At 40.1% G+C, this 20,462-nt stretch overlaps 1 long non-coding RNA gene across 2 annotated transcripts in view; it reads left to right on the top strand.

Moving 5' to 3' along the window:
• The first annotated feature begins 14,540 nt into the window (after positions 1-14,540).
• Positions 14,541-20,462, top strand: part of LOC103104384 (uncharacterized) — a 66,288-nt gene continuing 60,366 nt past the window's right edge. Inside the window, exon 1 of one of the 2 annotated variants that reach the window (XR_008917522.1) lies at positions 14,541-14,656. This is a non-coding gene — a long non-coding RNA (uncharacterized LOC103104384). The other variant, XR_008917523.1, reaches the window with a different exon arrangement.

Raw genomic sequence — 20,462 nt, 5'->3', positions numbered from 1 at the left:
ATTGAATGAATAAATCAATTTTAAAGGAATGCTCATGGATAGTCAGGTCTGTAGGTACTTGGTTCAAATTTGATCTTGGACACTTCCCAGCTGTGTGACCTTGAACAAATCACTTAATTTCCAATTCCTAGCCCTTACCACTCTTCTGCCTTGGAACCAATTATTCTAAGACAGAAGATAAGTTTTTTTTGTTTTTTTTTGTTTTTTTTAATAAAGATTTGTTCAATGTGATAGGTTTGACTCATGGGGACTTTTAATAGTAAATTGGTCTGTTTTGTCTCCACTAGTGAGAAAAGACTGGAATCTTCTATTTGCTCAGTTGTTCATTGTAAAAACAGACCCAAAGACTAGCACCAAAAAAATGAAATATTTAGGAAAGTAAAACAGTATGGCCATAAATGCAGTTTCAGCACACATTCCCAAATGAGTAGAGTACCCTTCCTCAGAAGATATTTTGAGACAGGCTCCTTCAAATTCATGATTACTGTAGTGAAAGGATGATGGGCTTAGTAGATCAAATAGCCATCTTTTTCTGTGTCTGTATTCAAAACTAGCATGTAACCAGCTTTTTCTCTCCATGGATCTAGGTTGTATCACCTCCCTATCACATGCAACTTGCCTTGCCTTAGGCACTCTTGCCCTTGCCCAGTATCTGCCTCCTGATGCTGGGGGGGGTGGGGAGGCGACTTGAAGGCAGAACAACTTCCCACTTTCTGTATGAACTGAGCACAGGAAAAAAAGGAATAGTTATCAGTTACATGAATAAATGCTTTTAAAACTTTGAAGGGCTATATTAATGAGTCGTCATGGTTCTTATGTAAAAACCCAGAAGATAAATCCTGTCATAATCACTTCTTGTGTCATCATTGGCAAGTCATTTAACTCGGTTTCCTCATCTGTAAAATGAGTATCATAATGGCATCTGTTTTCTAGAGGCATGAGGATTAAATGAAATGTTTAAAGTGCTTTGTAAACTTTAAAAGTGCTAGGTAAAAATTAGCTATTAATATCTCCCTTCAGATTCTTGAAAAGCAAATAGGAAAGGGAAGGGAATAAGCATTTATAAGCACCTGCTATGTGCCAGGCAGCATCTTGGATGTTAAAGGAAGACTAGTACCACTGGTATGGGGACTTGCTGAGCCCTTTTCAGAGCTGCTTGTCTCCTTTCGGGTCCACCTGCCACTTAACTCTCACCTATGGCTCCAAGAAGCTGTGGCATGTGCAGCAGCCACACTGGTAAAACCTACAACTTAGTAAACAGGCTAACCTAGGTTGAGGGTAACCAACAAGAGTCAAACCTAACTGTAAATTGGGGGATGCCTACCTACATGTGAAAACTTCCCTAGGTGGAATGAGCAGATGACAACAATTTGTTCCAAAGGCCATGAAGTGGGCACTGTGGAGTACTTAGAGTTTGGTTAGACATGGAAGAAACCAAGGTCATCCGTTGCAACCTAAGTCATCACCTTGACTTATTATCTTGACTTATCATCATCTTGACTTGTCTTGCCATTGGACTTTAGTGACTGGAAGAGACAATGAGGCTGATAACTGCAATTCTGCCTCAAATACAATTTATAATGGAGGCAAAAGACTACCATTCAAATCTGGCCTCAGACACTTCCTAGCTGTATGACCCTGGGCAAGTCCTTTAACCCCCATTGCCTAGCTCTTTTGCCTTGGAACCATTCCAAGATGGAAGATAAAGGTTTTTTAAAAAATCACTAGTAATGTCATTTTTGTACAACAAACCATATTCCAGATTAAGCACTTAACGAATATCTCATTTGAGTCTCCCAACAACCCTGTGAGGTAGGTACCATTATCATCCCTACTTTACAGTTGAGGACATTGTTAGAGACAAGGAAAATGAATTGCTGAGCATCACACAACTTAGTGTCTGAAGCTAAATTCAAAAGCAAGTCTTCCTCTTCTATGTCCAATGCTCTATCATCCATTGTCACCTAGTTGTTTCAATAAGGATTATTTATGTTGCTTCAAAAGAGGAAAGAGAAATGGGATTAATGGTTAGAAGTGACAAGGAGGCAAATTACAGCTCAATGTATGGAGGAACTTCCCAACAATTAGTTCTATCCAAAATTATTATAGGTGGACTCATAAGATACTGAATTCTCCATCATTGGATGAATTAGCTGGTTAACCAATCCCTTTTGGAGTTTCTGTAGAGATCCATGTATTGGGCAGGAGGGTAAACTAGTTAATCTAACTTTTAAGATTCCATGATTGCAATAGCTTATTCAGTTCATCCAAAGTTCATTAGTTTACTCTAGAGAGAAAGCCCTGAATGAAGCTTATCTCAGCTCCCTGAGTTTCATAATCATCCTAGCCAAAGCAACCTACATAGGGAATGGATACAAGCATAATATATGAGATCATGCTTTGCTTTTAATTTCTAGTTGTCTATACTTTGAGGTTCATAAGCCTTCAATAATCCCTAGCAAGTGTATGTGCCAGCTGACACATATAATACTTTAAATACTGCTCATTTCCAGTGACTACCAGAATTCCTTTGACCTTTTCCTCTGGCCTTTTTTGAAGGTGATGATTCTCTTTTCCCTTCCCGTTGGCAACATAACAATATTCAGCAGAATTCTCTTATCGCTTCTCTTATGGTGTTATATACTTAGTGTCCTCTGCCAACTGACATCCCATCTCTGTTTTCTTCTACCTTTATAAGGCAGTTGAGAAATAAATTTGATCCAACTACTTAGGATGTAGTTGTGGTTAACGCTTTACCCACAGGGGCAATAGTACATTTCAATGTATAGAAATGTCATAAAACCAAAAGTATAATTTCCCTAGGCAGCTACATACCAAATTTTTAAAAGTTTTGGAATGCTGGCTTTGACTGATTGGACAAATTACTTCTTAGGTATAAGGAACCATGGTTATAATTATTATTGTTTTACCCTTTGTTGGATTTCTGATTCCTGAGCTATTTTTCTACTTTTGTTGTTGTTCTTATGCTGGGGAGTGCTCAGATCTTTTGGCAATTGATTTGGACCAGGCATATGTAGTGTCACAACTGTGAACAATCTGTGTCTCAGACACATTTTTTTTAATAGACAATTGTGCTAGATTCTAGAGGTCATATTTATTTTCTTCTGTATGTTTCTTACCTACTCAAATGCCTTCAATTCACCAAATCAACTGACAAGTTATTCTGCATTTATAAACATCACTTGAGCCTAGTTCAGAAAGCCACACAATTGCAACACATAATAAAAGGTTGAGTCTTCTAATCTTTCAACATAAGCACTAGCAGAATGAAAAAGTTTTGAAAGACTAGTAAGGGAAACTTGTGGAAAGAATTTAAAAGATATACTTACTTTTTTTCTCAAAATGTTTTGAGTGAATCATAATCAAATTATAGTGGTCCCTGATTAGCTCATCTACTTAATGCAGATATTCAGGGAATGATTTATATTATAAACAAAACCTACCAATATTATCTCTTGTCTGAACTATTGCGATAGCCTCCTAGTTGGTACCCTTTATTCCTGTCTCTTCATTTTCTAATAGTACATCCTTGGCGCAGCTGCCAAATTGATCATTCTAAAACAAATCTGACTTTGTCAGCCAGGTCATTCAAAAATTTTCACTGACTTCCTATTGCCTTTTGAATAAAATGCAAAATGTTCAGCTTGTTATTTAAAGCCGTTCATCATATCCACCTATATTTAGAACCTTGTTTTAAATTGTCTTTGCCGTTGTCATTTTTTTCAGTTGTGTCCAACTCTTCATGACCCTATTTGGGGTTTTCTTGGCAAAGGCACTGGTTTGCCATTTCCTTTTCCAGTTCATTTTACAGATGAAAAAATTCTCCCAACACATTTTACAGATGAGAAAACTGAGGCAAACAGGGTTAAATGACTTGTCCAAAGGCTGTTCACCTTAGAAATCTGCTGTGGATATGGGTATGGTCTGGGAGACTTATACAATTTACACTTTAAATTTCCCTTCCTTTTCTGACATTCTATTACTCTTTGACAGCAACAAGTACTGACTAGTTTTAAGGTGGGAAGGCAAGGTTTCCTTAATTGCTGTCAACCATCTTCACATCCCAGGAGCTATTCCTTTGTGGCACCAAACAAAGGTTTGTACTCAAAAGATACAGGAAGGAGAATTCAGGAACTGACCTCCCAGTCCCAATGGAAAAGTCCAACTGAAAAGTGATTCATTACCATTTTTATTTATACATGCCTACAGCAACTGGAACATCATGGGACTAGAAGCTGAACTACTCTGTGCTGGCTGAGGGCTAGCACACTAGTGACTCTTCTAACTCATCTGGCCACTCTGTGGAGAACAGGTGGATTTCCCCTGTTGCTTCCTCAGAATTGGGATCAGCAAGATCACTGCTTTGAGGATCTCTGAGGTGCCTGAATCAGGAGGCAATGAGGTTTTCACTGAGTAATTAAATTGAACACTCCAGGATACAGGTATAGAGGGAAGGGGAGGAGAAAACAAATTTCCTTGCCCCTACATTTATTCCCAGTGGTATCCATTTGACACTTCCTTGGAAACCAGAAGAACAAAAGCTGATGACAGCTTTCCAGTTCTGAACTCATTATACTTGCAGGAATCCAAGTAGCAAGGTCCTTTGCCTGTCTTTCACACTCTACTGAGTCATAAAATCACAGAATTTCAAAATTAGAAGAGAACTCAGTGTCCAAGTAGACAAACCCATACCTGAAAATAATTCCCTCTTACAACATAACCTTAAAAAGTGGTCATGCAGCATTTGCTTGATGACCTCCAATGAGGGAGAACCAACTATCTCCTGAAGCAGCCCATTTCACTTCAGAATAGTTCTCATTGTTTTTCATTAAGTCTAAATTTGCCTCTTAGAAACGTAGCAACTTAGCAACTTCTACCCATTTCTCCTGATTCTGTTCTTTGAGACCAAGAAGGATAGGTTTTATCCATCTTCCAGCTAAGTCAATAAAGTCAACAAACACTTATTAAGCACCTACTATGTGCCAGGCACTGTGCTAAATTCCGGTGTTAGAAAGGAAAGAAAAGATCCCTGTCCTCAAGGACTTGACAGTCTAATGAGAGAGTTCACAATATAATGTCTCATTTAAAATCTATTGTCCGGATCACATCCATTTCCTTCAACCAGTCCCCAAATGCCAGGACCTCAAAACCACTCACTGGTTGGTGAACCCAGCTCCTCTGGATCACTCTTAAGCTTTTCCATGGCCTTCCAAGGATATGTTACCCAATACAATATTTAATCTAGTTGTTTCTGAACAAAGCAAAATATAGGAAAGTTAACATCTTTTTATTTCTGGAAACTATATTGATTAGTACAGTGGTTTGATCAGAACACTAATTAGCTAGTTAGAGGTAGTTTAATGCCTGAAATTAATGCTTGAAGAAAAAAGCTTTATATTTTGAATGAAACTTTAGGAAATAAGACTAATATTTTACTGATAAGCAGTTTGGGTACCAATATCTTGTTTTATTTTTCCCCATGAAGTAAATGCCAGTATATCTCAGCTAGTTTGCTAATGCTAACTGTCCACTCCTTGATATTGTTAGAAAGATGCCATCTGTCATCGCCTACCTACCAATCTATTACACTATGAGTCTTTCTACTATGTGGCACCCATTTAGAATATTAACTTGCTTTACTTAATAACTATTTTTAAAGCAACATTTTGTAGCCATTGCTATCTCTGTTTGCTATTGCAGTCATCATTGTTATAAAACACCTCAGTCTCTAAAGAATGGACTACAGAATTGTCATCCTCGGTTACCAAGAGAGACTACTACTACTACTACTACAGGGGCAGCTAGGTGACTCAGTAGATTGAAAGCCATATAGATGGGAGGTCCTGGGTTCAAATTTGACCTCAAGCACTTCCTAATGTGTGGCCCTGGACAAGTCATTTAACCCCCATTGCCTGGCCCTTATAGCTCTTCTGCCTTGGAACCAATACACAGTATTGATTCTAAGATGGAAAGTAAGTTAAAAAAAAAAAAGGAATGCACTAGGATGTCTCTAAGATGCCTTCTAGCTTTAAATCTATGATCCTTATATATTTGTTGTTGTTGAATCATTTTAGTTGCATCTGACTCTAAATGACCCTGTTTCAGATTTTCTTGGCAAAGATATTAGAGTGGTTTGATATTTGTTTCTCCAATGTATTTTTACAGATGAGGAAACTGAGGAAAACAGGATTAAGTGACTTGCTTAGGGTCACATCACACTGTTAGTAAGTATCTGAGGCCAGATTTGAACTCTGGGAGATGAACTTCCAGACTCCAGGCTCAGGACTCTATTTACTATGCCGCCTGGCTGCCCTTCTATATTAGGTAAATTCAGATATTGGAAATTGGATAAATGCTGGGTTCATTAGAAAATGCATGAACTCAAGCTGCTCTGGCACTGTGTATTTTGCTGAAGTAGTAATATTCAAAATAATACTTTAATTCTCATCTTTTATAAATTAAATTAATGTATCTGTAATTATTAGCAGAGAAGTAAATAAAACTTAGAAACAGATTACACAGTTCACAGATTTAGAACAAGTATCTTAGAGGTCAGACAATCTAACCTACTAATAGAGATGAGGAAAATGAATCTTCTTTAATGCTAGTGTCTTCTCTCTGTTTATTTCTAATTCATTCTGTATGTAGCTTATTTATAACTAGTTCCTTATATATTGTTTCCCTCATTGTGAGCTCTTCCAGAACAGAAACTTTTAGTCTTTCTTTGTGTCTCTGGCACTTAGCATAGTACTGGGCACATAATGGGCCTTTAATAAATGTTTATTGACTGACTGAAAGTACTGAAATCAAAGACATTTGAGCTTGGATTTTCTCACTCTAAAGCCAATGCTCTTTCCACTCTACTATGGTGTCCCAATTGTGACTTCTTCGAATCTCAGGTTCTAGAATGTGTATATTTTAGTGTAAGGGAATTAGTCCTTGAATGCTCAGTACCCAATCCCGGAAAAGGGACCTTATGATGAGGTGTTCAACTAGCCAGGAAAGTTTGATCCACTTATGAGGTGTGAACAAATCCCCTGAGTGATTTAGAAAGGACAAAAAGCCATAGGAGGAACAATGATTGGCCACTGACATTTAAAAATCAATTTGGTAAGTTCAGAAGCAGTCAAAGTATAAAAGGAACCCACCTTCTGATGATACATGCAAAATATATAGGGAGCTAGAGAAGGGAAGGTCATGAAAAATCATAGGAAAAATAATTTCTATTCCAGGAATGAAGCTGTTTGGTGGCAGTCAGGCAGAAGGGGTGTCAGTCATAGGGTCCAGACCCCTTTCTTTGGGGTACCTGTCTCCTTACCTGTGTTTCTGATCTCCCCAGAGGCCATGCTCTGGGCATTCCTTTCCATGAAACTTCTGAAGATTTGGGTGGGAACTGGGAATTTCTTTAAGGGTAGCTGACACTTGAAATTGCTGACTTGACTTTGCTTCCATTTAAATTCACTCAAGATTTGTTTACTCCACATAAGTGGCTCATTTGACCAACTTCTTGCAGCTAGCTTATCTCCTTGTTTTAGGCCCCTTTTCTGTGATTAAGTCCTAGACTTTCAAGGACCAACTCTTTCACAATTATATGGTATTTTGGTTAGTATTTATTCTTAGTGTGGCAGATAAAGCTTTTCGTGCTATTTTTGTGAAAGAGATAAATATACGTGAGCAGGACAATAGAACAATTAGATAAATTTGGAACTGGTTAAAGGGATTGACGCAAAGGATAGTCATCATTAATGGTCCCGTGGCAACTTGGAAAGTCTCCTTTGGAGTGCTCCAGAGATATATCTTGACCTTGAACTTGTTAAGTTTTCATGGTGACCTGAATAATAACACAAACAGCATACTTATCAAACCTGCAGGTTCTACAAAGCTGAGAGGGGAAGTAAATTCACTGGAGAACAACCTCAGGATCCAAGACTATCAAGTCCTTCTCACAGAGCCTTCTGGAAGAAATCTGTAACTACTTAAAAGAGTCTGGTTTAAAAGAAGAGAAAGTCAATGTATGTATCAGTGATTAGGACCTAGACCAGTTGAGGACAGGAGGGACTGAGGTAGGGGATCACTTTCATTTCAAATGACTAGTATTGATCACATTAATGTTTTTTTCCTTTCCTTTCTTTTTTTAAAAAGAGATTTAAGAGCAAGGAGAAGAAGCAAAATATAAGAGGATATAATGAAGGGAAAAAAATACAATCCATAATCAGATGAGGAGAATAGGAATGGGAAGAATTTAACTAAAGAAGAAAAGAGGATAGGAAAATGGATAAGAAATGAGAATCAAACACACATTGTTGATAAGAAACACTTTTGAAATATAAAAGATTCAGTCAGATTTCTAGGTTTTGGGGACATAGCTCTTTCCTGGCTCTCCTCCTACTTATCCTACTTATCTCCTCTTCTTCTCAGTTTCTTTGCTGGAAGCTCTAACCATAAGGGTTCTGGCCTGGTTCCCTCTTCTCTTCTCCCTCTATACTACTTCATTTGATGATCTCATCAACTTGCTTGGATTTAATTACCATCTCTATGCTAATGATTCTCAAATCTACCTATCTGGCCCCAAACCCTTATCTTCCATCTCCAACTGCTTTTCAGATACCCCAAATTGTATGTGTAGTAAACATCTTAAGCTCAGAAGATACAAAATAGAACTCACTATCTTTTTCTCCGAAATTCTCTCTACCACCACCCCCAATCCCTGTTCCCTCATCCTCGCAAAGGGCACCATGTTCTCACTCAGCTTCACAACCTAGAAGTAAATTGCTATAACACTGCTCTGCCTCACCACCCAGATCCAAGATCTATTGCTTTCACCTGTGTAATATCTCTTGCATATGCCCCCTTCTTTCCTCTGATCCTGCCACCCCTCTGCTGCCGGCTTTCATCACCTCCTGCCTGGATCACTGCAATAGTCTGCCCAAGGCTCTCCTCCATATAGTCTGTCCTGCAGGCAACCATTAGAGTGATTTTCCTAAGGTGCCAGTCTGGCATGCCACCCCTCTCCTCAACCAACTCCAGTGGCCCCCAGGCTCCTACAGGACCAAATAGGAAATGCTTTCAGGGGCATTCAAAGGCCTTCATAACCTAGTCCTACCTTTCCATTCTTTTTTATGCCCCACCACATACTCTTGGATCCAGGGACATTGGCCTCCTGACTGTTCCTTGAATGAGACACTGCCCTTTCTCCACTCTGGGCATTTGCTATCTCCCTTACCTGGAACGGCTCCCATCTCTGTTCCAAGTACTGACCGCCAGGCTTCTATAAAGTGTCACTTAAAATCCCGCCTTCTATATGAAGCCTTCCCCAACCTCTCTTAATTCTAGAGCAGTTATGGGTAACCTTTTGGCCTTGGTGTGTCAAAATTTGCCAAAAAATTGAACATAATGCCGGTAGTGTGTCACTTCAATAAAAAACCATAATTTCACCATATTTATAGTTTAAATAACAAAAATGGCGATAGAGCAAAGCACTGTGGAGTGCTTAGGGCGTGTTGGAGCACAAAGGACGGTCACCCAATGCAGCTGAGGAAGTCTCCAGACATAACAATTTTTTCATGCCACTGGATCCAGGCTTCCAATGCCCAGAGAGTGGGACTGTCTCTGTGCATCGACTTTTCCACTTAAATCTCTTTCACACACAAGCATCTTTGTTCACACTCATCTATTCCAACCCCGCCCACCCTTTTCAAGACCTGCAGCAAGGGGGGAGTGGCGATGCAACAGGTGGAGGTGACCACTGGCAGTTGTAGTCACAATCCTGCACGTAGGCGGCCCACGGACCAGTGGTCGCTCGGCCTTGTGGGCAGCAGGGATGTTCGGCAGCATCCTGGGCGACTGAGCAGCCCTCTCTAGGACAGCACTGCTCACTCTAATCAAGGGAGGAGACTAGAAAAGGTGTCCCAGACATGGCCTGCCCTACAAACACCCAGTCAGCACACCGCGGCTGGTGGGTCATCCCTTTAAGCGGTCGAAACCAAAGAAAACAAAACACAAAGAAACTCCTACTAGGAGCATAGAACATCAGGACATTACTTGATAGAGAGAATACCCCAAGACCTGAGAGAAGAACAGCTCTAATTGGTAAAGAACTGGTGCGATATAACATCGACATTGCAGCCTTAAGTGAAACACGCTTACCAGAAGAGGGATCACTCAGCGAACCCACCACTGGATACACCTTCTTCTGGAAAGGTAGAGCCACAAATGAAGACAGGATCCAAGGTGTTGGCCTGGCTGTCAAGACCAGCTTGCTTAAACAGCTGCCAGACTTGCCTGTGGGCATCAGCGAGAGGCTCATGAAGATCCATTTGCCTCTCAGCAAAGACCGGTATGCCACAATCATCAGCGCATATGCCCATACACTGACCAGCACAGAGGAGACCATTGAGCAGTTCTACTCTGACCTGAGTGCCGTCCTGCACTCAGTGCCCACAAATGACAAGCTGATACTACTGGGAGACTTCAACCCCCACGTTGGCCAGGACCATGAAAGATGGAAAGGAGAGTGCTTGGCAAACACAGCATGGGCAAAATGAACAACAACGGCCTACTGCTACTCAGCAAATGCTCAGAGTTTGAACTCACCATCACGAACACTGTGTTCAGAATGGCAAACAAATATAAAACAACGTGGATGCACCCACGATCAAAACAGTGGCATCTCATTGACTATATCATTGTACGCCGGTGAGACATCCAGGATGTACAGATCACCATAGCCATGAGAGGAGCTGAATGCTGGACAGACCACCGATTGGTTAGAGCGACTCTTCAAATGCGCATTGCGCCTCGCCATCCAAAACGCGCCCAGACAGTTCGCGCATCTTGCAACGTGAGTTGTCTCAGAGATCCATTTTATCTGCAAACATTCCAGTCCTGTCTGGATGACAAACTGTCTGCCAAGGGACCACTCACTGGAAGCCCAACCAAGAAATGGAACCAGTTCAAAGACGTGGTGACGGAAACATCAAAGGCAGTCCTAGCCCCCAAACAACGCAACCACCAGGACTGGTTCGAGGAGAACAACACTGCTATTGACAACCTGTTGAACAAAAAGAACAAAGCCTTTATGGAGTGGCAAAATAACCCAAACTCTGATCCTAAAAAGGACAGATTCAAGTCCTTCCAAGCCACGGCACAGTGAGAGATCAGGAAAATGCAAGACCAATGGTGGGGAAAAAAGGCAAAAGAAATCCAGCACTTTGCTGACACGAAAAACTATAAACAATTTTTCAGTGCCCTCAAGACTGTCTATGGGCCATTAAAATCCGCCCCCACCCCCTTACTATCCTCTGACAGTGACAATCTCATAAAAGATAAAAAAGGCATCAGCAACAGGTGGAAAGAACATTTCAGCCAGCTCTTCAACCTACCCTCCTCAGTCGACCAAAGGGCCCTTGACCAGATCCCCCAAAATTTCATCATCGAGCAACTTGACATCCCTCCTTCATTAGAAGAAGTCCAAAAAGCCATTAAACAAATGAGTGCAGGCAAGGCACCTGGTAAAGACGGGATCCCAACCGAGGTGTATAAGGCCTTAAAGGGAAAGGCGCTTCAGGCATTCCACATAGTGCTGACCAGCATATGGGAAGAGGAAGACATGCCCTCAGAACTCAGAGATGCCTCTATCATAGTCCTATACAAGAACAAAGGCACACAAGCAGCCTGTGACAACTACAGAGGCATCTCACTACTCTCCACTGCTGGAAAGATCCTTGCCCGTGTTATACTCAACAGACTCTTGTCATCTGTTTCAGAGCAGAACCTGCCTGAATCACAATGTGGCTTCCGACCAGATCGCAGCACCATTGAAATGGTCTTCACGGTGAAGCAAATGCAGGAAAAATGTCTTGAGCAGAACCTGAGTCTCTACATTGTCTTCATAGACATGACAAAGGCGTTCGACACAGTGAACAGGGATGCACTGTGGGTGATCCTTATCAAGCTCTGTTGCCCAGCAAAATTCGTCAAACTGATCCAGCTCTTTCATGTTGATATGACAGGGGAAGTCCTATCTGGTGGAGAGACTTCGGATCGCTTCAACATCTCCAATGGCGTGAAACAAGGCTGTGTCCTTGCTCCGGTACTATTCAACCTATACTTCACTCAAGTATTATGACATGCTGTGATGGATCTAGACCTGGGCATCTACATCAAATACCGACTGGATGGCTCACTATTTGACCTTCGCCACCTGATTGCAAAAACAAAGACAACAGAGAGACTCATCCTGGAAGCTCTCTTCGCAGATGACTGTGCTCTCATGGCCCACCAAGAAAATCATCTTCAAACCATTGTGGACAGGTTCTCCACCTCAACAAAACTGTTTGGCCTGACTATCAGCCTCAGCAAAACAGAGATGCTGTTCCAACCCGCACCAGGGAGGCCAACGAACCAGCTATGCATTACAATCGATGGCACGCAGCTTTCTAACGTCAACACTTTCAAGTACCTGGGCAGCACCATTGCCAACGATGGGTCCCCAGACCACGAGATTAATGCCAGGATCCAAAAGGCCAGCCAGGCACTTGGGCGGCTGCGCTCCAAAGTCCTCCAACACAGCGGTGTAAGCACTGCGATGAAGCTCAAAGTGTACAACGCAGTGGTCCTCAGCTCGCTCCTGTACGGTTGCAAGACATGGCACTGTACCAGAAGCACATGAAACAGCTGGAGCAATTCCACCAACGCTCCCTCCGGTCAATCATGAGGATCCGATGGCAGGACCGAATCACCAATCAGGAAGTCCTCGACAGAGCCAACTCCACCAGCATCGAAGTCATGGTCCTCAAAGCCCAGCTACGATGGTCTGGACACGTCATCCACATGGACCCACAGCGAATACCAAGACAGGTATTCTATGGTGAACTGTCAGCTGGACTCAGGAAACAAGGCCGACCAAAGAAAAGATTCATGGATCAGCTAAAGTCAAACTTGAAGTGGGCTGGCATTACACCAAAGCAACTAGAACTTGCTGCCTCTGTCAGAAGCAGCTGGCGAACCCACATTCACCATGCCGCCGCCTTTGAAGATGAGCGACGTCGATGTCTTGCCGCTGCGCGTGAACGCCGACACCAGGCCACAACCGCACCTCCCGTAACAACTGGCGTCCCAGGCCCCATGTGCCACAAACTCTGCGCCTCAGCCTTTGGACTCCAGAGCCACATGAGGGTACATCAATAGATGATAATGCACAAAGACAATCGTCATTCTCGGCTCCCGAGAGACTACTACTACTATATATTTGCATGTTGTTTCCTCCATTAGATTTTTTTAAAACCCTTACTTTGTCTTCATAATGTGGAGTAGAAGTTGAGGAGACCTTGGAAATCTCAAAGTTCATCCTCTTTCACCACTTATTAAAAAATATGACTGTGGAAATCAATCATTTAAAATATAATGCTCTATTGAGAGAGAGAGAGAGATGGGGAAAGGGGTACTGTCTCAAGTCATGGACCCAAGACAGATGCCCCTAAGGAATTACAGAGAAAATATGAGGCATTGCCTCAAGTTGTGACCCAAGACAAAATGCCCAAAAAATTCACAGAAAAATCCCCAATTTATAGGAGAATCCTAATGTAACCAAGTCTTCAGAAGGGATTATAATGTTTTATAGCAGTTGGAGACAGTGTTGAATAGTTGGCTTTACAATGAAGGCATTCAAATCAATTAACATCTTTAAGAAATTGGAGAATAGCTTCACAATGAATACATCAAAGCAAATCAATATTTTAAAGAAATGACCAGGAAGTTGGAGACAAATACAAGGAGGGGAGTAATTCAGGACTGGATTATCTAGGAGGGGCTGATAAGAGGATCAGTCAATACAAAGATATAATAGGAATCTTCTAAGACAAAAGGGTACTCAAGATTGATACTTAAGGAATTAAGAGCCAGGTCTATAGATGGGAGGTCCTAGTTTCAAATGTGACCTCAGACACTACCCAGCTGTGTGACCCTGGACAAGTCACTGCCTTGGAACCAATGTTGGTAAGGGTTTAAAAAAGAAAATTGATATTTAAGATTTGGTCATGAGTACCTAAGGCCATCAGCCTGGAACTCTTGCTTAAGGTAATTCTCAGACTGACTTATGACTCACTTAAAGCTGTAAAGCTTTCGTAAGGATTTGTGGCAGGAGACACCAACTTTTAGATATTAATAAATATTAATAACATGAGAATAACACACCAATTTCTCACTCCACATAATAATAATAATAACTCTTAAGACAGAAGGGCAAGGGCTAGGCAAACAGGGTAAGTGACTTGCCAAGGGTCACTCAGTCTGGAAGTGTGTTTTGAACCCCAAATCCACTGTGCCACTTGGCTGCCACTTTAAACTCTGAGTAAAGTATTATCTTTTGTCTCTCTTTGTATCCCCAACTTGGTTAAAACCATGCCTGGAACACAGTAGAACCTAAATATTGATTGATTAAGTTATAGCACCTCCTTCTAAAGCTTGGTCTGTAAAAGCAAAAGTAACCGTTACTACTTCTTTAAGATTGTAGAAACCAGGAATTACCAAAGTAACTGTCATTCTATGGAATGACTCCCTATGGAGATAGGGATATATGGGGGAATGTGGGCTTAAATTTGATCTTTACGGATCTACAAGAAAACAACAAAAGAAGGTGAGGAGAAACTCATCTATTTTTAGAGTTTTCCTAATGGTTGTTTTCTAAAGAAATACTATAGAAACAATTTTATAGAGAGGGAGGAGACCACTGAGAGCTAGGGATTGAGAGAAGCCATTTTCCATCATGTCTGCCAAGACAGCAGAGAAAGAAGTTGACTGTCTTCTTCCTTTATAAAAACTACTGTCATTTCAATCTCTGGAAGGTAATAAAGGGGAATAGAATGAAGATAGTATATTGGTTATCCTGGGTAAAATGAAATGATATTTACTAAATGTGTTTTCACAAGTAAAAAGAAATCTACTATATTGATAATGAAGGTTTGAAGTGATTTGGGCTGTGGTTATTTTCACAGGTAAAATACTGTAAGTAATATATATTTTATTGTTTTAACCATTAATAAATTATATATACAGTAATTTTGATAATTATTTTAAATCCTAATATGTATTCAATCCTTAAAAATTAAAGGATTTAGTATCTAAAAGATGTGAATATATATCTCTAGCAATATAATTATATATAAAGTTTTTTTATATTTATATATTATGTTCTCATAATTATTCTAGATTATGTAAGTATTTTATAAACATATACTATATTTCCACATATCTGGAATGGATACAGAGACTAGGACAGTTAGAGACAGAAGATTGAGGCAAAAAGACTATAGCAAAACAGAGATGAAGATAGAGCTGGAGTGATGAAAAGATGAGTTGAAAACAGACAGATTGAAAGGACAGAGAGAAGAGAGAAACAGACAAAAGTTAGACAATTAAGAAAGAGATAGAGAAAAAAGAGAAAGAGGACAGACAGAAAAAGACCAAGACAGAGGAGTCAGAGAAAGAGGATGGTCGGAGTCAAAGAGAAAATAGAAATTTTGAATTAAATGTAATAATCTCCATAATCATAGCTTTCTGATTCCTATATAAAAATACAGATTTCATGAAACCTAGTTATAGCATTGACAAAACAGTTTCTACTTATTTTTTAAATTGTAGTCTGATAGTGAGGAGGTTAGACTAGAAGACTTCTAAGATCCTTTTTAGATGTAAATCTCTGATTAGTTTTTTTATTTTAAAAAATGCTCTCTTGATGATTTTTCAGGATCACTGCAGTTTCTTAGTAATCCTCTCCCCCATAGAATCTTCTCCTTCAATGAAGGGATACAGTTAAACTTTTACCCTGAGGAACTTCTCCTAGGTCTACTTCCTATTCAACATTTCCTATTCTAGGAGCATGACATCCGGACTGAGGTCATTTGAGGGGAACCTGACTCTATCTAATAAGAGGGTCTTCATCCTCCCTGCAGCCTTTGACACTGTTGATCATGCTCCCTTCTTGGTTCCTCTTTTCTCTAGGTTTTCATGACACTGCTCTGTCCTGGTTCTCCTCCTACCTTTCTGACTGCTACTTCTCAGCCTCCTTGGCTGGATCTTCAAGTCATGCAGTGAGGTCTGGAGTCAGGAATACCTACCTGAGTTCAAATCTGGCCCCAGACACTTACCAGTTGTGTGACTCTGAATGAGTAATTTAACCTCTCTCTCAGTTCGTCATCTGTAAAATAGGGATAATAACGGCATCTACCTCAAAAAAGATTATTGTGAGAATGAAATGAAGAAAGCTCTTAACACAGTGCCTAGAACATAGTCGACCCTATATATGCTTGTACCCTTCCCTTCTTCCCCCCCAAACTTATTCCAACATTCTCTGAATTTATTAACATAAACTTTTGTAAGTCTGAGTTACTATCTAAGTTCGGGAGAGCTAGGATTTCTCCAGAGTAGATTGCTGGCTTAACTTCTATTATTCTTTGTGTTTTCTGTCATATTAAAGAAAATCTGTTCTGTATTTTATGTTTTGTTTTCTATTTGAATACTTGCATGGGAGCTAAGGGCCCTCTCTTGGAAGTATATGCCCCAGCAGCTAATGTTCCCAAGGGAAACTTTGGGGACATGAGCCTAAGAAATCTGTAAGAGATACCCCCAAGGGGAAACCTGGTCTCTACTGACAAGGTCTGGGGTCTGACAGACCCAATAATTATAATATGGAGTTTGTATAAAAAAAATTTTAAATAGAGTTTGTTAGCTATCATAAGAAAATTTTCTAAAAGTTAATATTTAATAAGCATGTGTGAGCAGAATAGTAGATTAGAGGATAGTAACACCTTACCACTGAAACATTAGGAGAGAAAATGACAATGGGATTTAGCCAAATTAGTTGGAAATGAGTTTAAAATAGTAAATACTGTTTTCATAATCCAGTTGGAAATAAATCGTGTGTTTCCTGGCTATGCCTTGACTATTTTACCTTTAATTTTTTCAAAGATCCTTTGTTATTATTTAAGTGTCCACAGTTTTTATGTCCCTAGGGGTCCAGGAATAGTCCTCTAGTACTTTTAGTATCCCCCAGCGCACTTGGCATTCTGCCTTATGTACAGGAGGAACTCAGCAAATATTTACCGATTTGATTGAAAAGAATAGAAAAAAGCTCATTAATTCAAATTGTCACATTACTGACAAACTCTTTATTCCTGCACCTGGAGGTCCAGAACTGAGTCAGTGCTTCTGAACTGAATCAAAGAGTTAAATGTAATCAAAATTCTGTTTAGATGGGGTTGTATGGGGAGAAGAGATTATGTTTTAAATGAGTACTTACAAAGTTTAGCCAAGAAAAAGAGAAGTCAATTATTTTGGTCACCAAAGACTCACTTATAAAGCAAGATCAAGTCTAGACCTGAAGAATTAATTGCATTTATATTCTATATTTTAGTGCAATTCATACAATCATGCAATATGGAAGAGATAAATCTATTTTGGGGAAATGTCTATCTCTCAACATTATGAGACTAGCTCAGACAGGTTACAGTCCATTGAGAACTGAAATGCTAAATGAAACAGCATTTATAATGCAGAATGACTAATCCTGCAGTCAGAGTGATAATCTAAGAAAATTCTCTCTAGAGTATTTGCTCTATCTTGGGGGGAAATAGATTCATAAGCCTTCCAGTGACTTTAAGACATGGTCCATTTATTAATTACCATCCAGGCTACAGATACCAAGGCTATTACTGAGTTCCCAGCAGATATAATGAGGTGAAGAAGCAGAAGAGAGCTTGTAAGTGCTGGGAAGCTTCCTAACTCTTGGCGACAATGTTAGGCTAAAAGAGCCTACCAGAACCCTACACGTGGATGCCTGGATGGAGACTGAGAAGGCAGGTCTTAAATGAAGAAGAGGGCAAAGTAGGAGAGGCTGCCAAGCCGGGAAGGTGCTTGGAAGAAACTTGAATGCCTGCAGAGTTGGCCAACTTTGGGGGTAACATCTGTATATATAAGCTCCCTCTACCAAAGCAAGCAACTCGTCTAGAATTCCACCTTAGTTGCGTAGTTGTACTTGTCCCTGGTCACACAGCCAGCGTGTGCCAGAGGCAAGATTAGAACCTAGGGCTTTCTGATTCCAAGGCTGGTCTTCTACCTTCCCTGCCTCTCATATTTTAGTGATGTTAAACAACTATATATTCATATAGTCCTCTGTCATTAGCAGAAGCTCTCAACGGAGACTATTAGGGACCATCTTATCTACTAATTAATGTGAAACGGGACAGTAGAGCACCTTTACAGTACCAGAGGGGACAACTCTTAAGAAAGCTTAAACTTCTGGAGTCATTAAAAACTTCAGAGAGAATTTGGGGAGCTCAATATTGCTATTTTGAGTGAAACGTGGGTAAGCTACCTGATTCTGAGAGGGAAGGCTCTTTGCTTTCATGTCTGTGAACCCCTCCAATAGAGATTTTCACTCTGCAATTTTATCCCCTGGAATCCTTTCCAGCTTCTGAAAAATGCTGAGGAGGATTCTGCGTGCCAAAGCCATGTCGCCTAGGAGTTTGGCTGAGGGCTAGAGTCTCCTAAACAGATTTGATCCTGCTTACTTTATCGACTAAGGATTTATTTGCTCATGTGTTATATATATTTATTATATATATATTACATATATACATAAATATGACACAAATGCAATAAACAAATGATAAATAAAGCAAGAATTTATATATCATATATTCATATATGTATAAATTAGATATATATATATAAATATATAAAAATAAACATATGTATACACATGGGTAAACAAATCCTTAGTTGATAAAGTAAGCAGGATCAAATCTGTTTATATATATAAAACACATGAGTAAATAAATCCACATATATGTGTGGGTGGGTATATATATTTCACAAACATATATTTATATATATATGTAAAACACATGAGTATATATAGTCCAGGGTCACACAGCTTAGGACATGTTTAAGGTCAGATTTGAACCTAGAGTCTCTGACTTCATATCTGGTATTCTATCTATTGTGCTACCTAGCTGCCCACCATGTTATATCTTTATACATCTTCATGAGTTTATCTCCCTAGTTGCTCTAGCTCTGCATTTAAGTGAATACCTCTGGATCTGTGACAGTGCTTAAATACAGAGAGACCTCTGAGAAGAATCAGAGGAGAGAAAATGGGCAAGAGAGGCATGTATCCAAACTTTAAAATAGATAACAGGATTTCCCAGTACCACAGACAAGTGGGGAAAGCCAGCACCTTCACATGCCCCTTTATTCTCAGCATTTGCACCCCTCCAGATGGCTAGGAGCAGACTTCTTTGGTGAGATTGTTTTCTCCTTGATTCTCTCTTTGATGAGATTTTAACTGAGTCCTGAGCTGAAGATTCCTTTGTCTGTTATTCAATTAATCTGTATACCCTCCCTTGTTTCTGTTTTACTATTTCCTTGGATAAATGTTTGCTCACTCTTCGTGATTTTCTTTTGTGTAACAAGTGTTCTGAGAGATCCAAACTGGCTGAGGGTAAGCTAACTATTATCCTCCCAGTGTGAAATGGGGCCACTTCCCATCTAAAGTGAACAACAGGGGGTGCAGCTGGATAACTCAGTGGATTGAGAGCCAGGCCTAGAGATGGGAGGTCCTAAGTTCAAATCTAGCCTCAGACACTTCCCAGCTGTGTGATCCTGGGCAAGTCACTTGACTCCCATTGCCTAGCCCTTACTACTCTTCTGCCTTGGAACCAATACATAGTATTGACTCCAAGAGGGAAGGTAAAGGTTTAAATAAACAAAATAAATAAATAAATAAATGAAATGAAGTGAACAGCAGGGATGGCTTTTATCCTCAACCTCTTAAAGAGTGGCCAACACCTAAATTGCAAATATCTGATGGCCAGTACATAGATACAGTTCTCACCCAGAACTTCTCTTAGAGAGATAGAACGAAGGAATGAGAACCCAGTCAAAGCCCTCTTCAAAGATGGAAAGCAGATTTCCTTGGAAATATGGAGTAGAATGCTCAAGATCTTTTTCTACTTAAAACTATCTTGAGTTTCCCTGGATGTCTGTGCCTGGGGTAAAAAACCCTTCTACACAAAATACCAACGAGAACAAAAAGTTAAATAAAACATGAAATCAGATCCTATTATTATTTTTACACTCTCCTAGTAAGGCGAAGACAGCTTTGCAGGATTTCTTAATAATATTTCAAATTGACCTTGGATAGACTCTGTATCATCAACTCATGGATCAATCAAGCATGTTGTTTCGACTCAGGAACCTGCTGGAGGAGGTGCCTTTCTGAGATAATTCCTCCTGTTGGGTAACCATCTCAGACTTCTCAAATTCATGAGGTCACCCATGGGACTGGAAACATCTGTTTCTCAGGAACATTGTTTATGGACTTCAAGGAAAGAAATGTAGAACAATAAGTACCCAGGGCCTTGAGGTGTAGTCTCAGGCTCCCC

The sequence above is a fragment of the Monodelphis domestica genome, chromosome 3 (genome assembly GCF_027887165.1).
Source record: "Monodelphis domestica isolate mMonDom1 chromosome 3, mMonDom1.pri, whole genome shotgun sequence".
Taxonomy (NCBI): domain Eukaryota; kingdom Metazoa; phylum Chordata; class Mammalia; order Didelphimorphia; family Didelphidae; genus Monodelphis; species Monodelphis domestica.
Note: the sequence above shows the minus strand (reverse complement) of the source record. Positions and strands in the feature narration are given on the sequence as shown.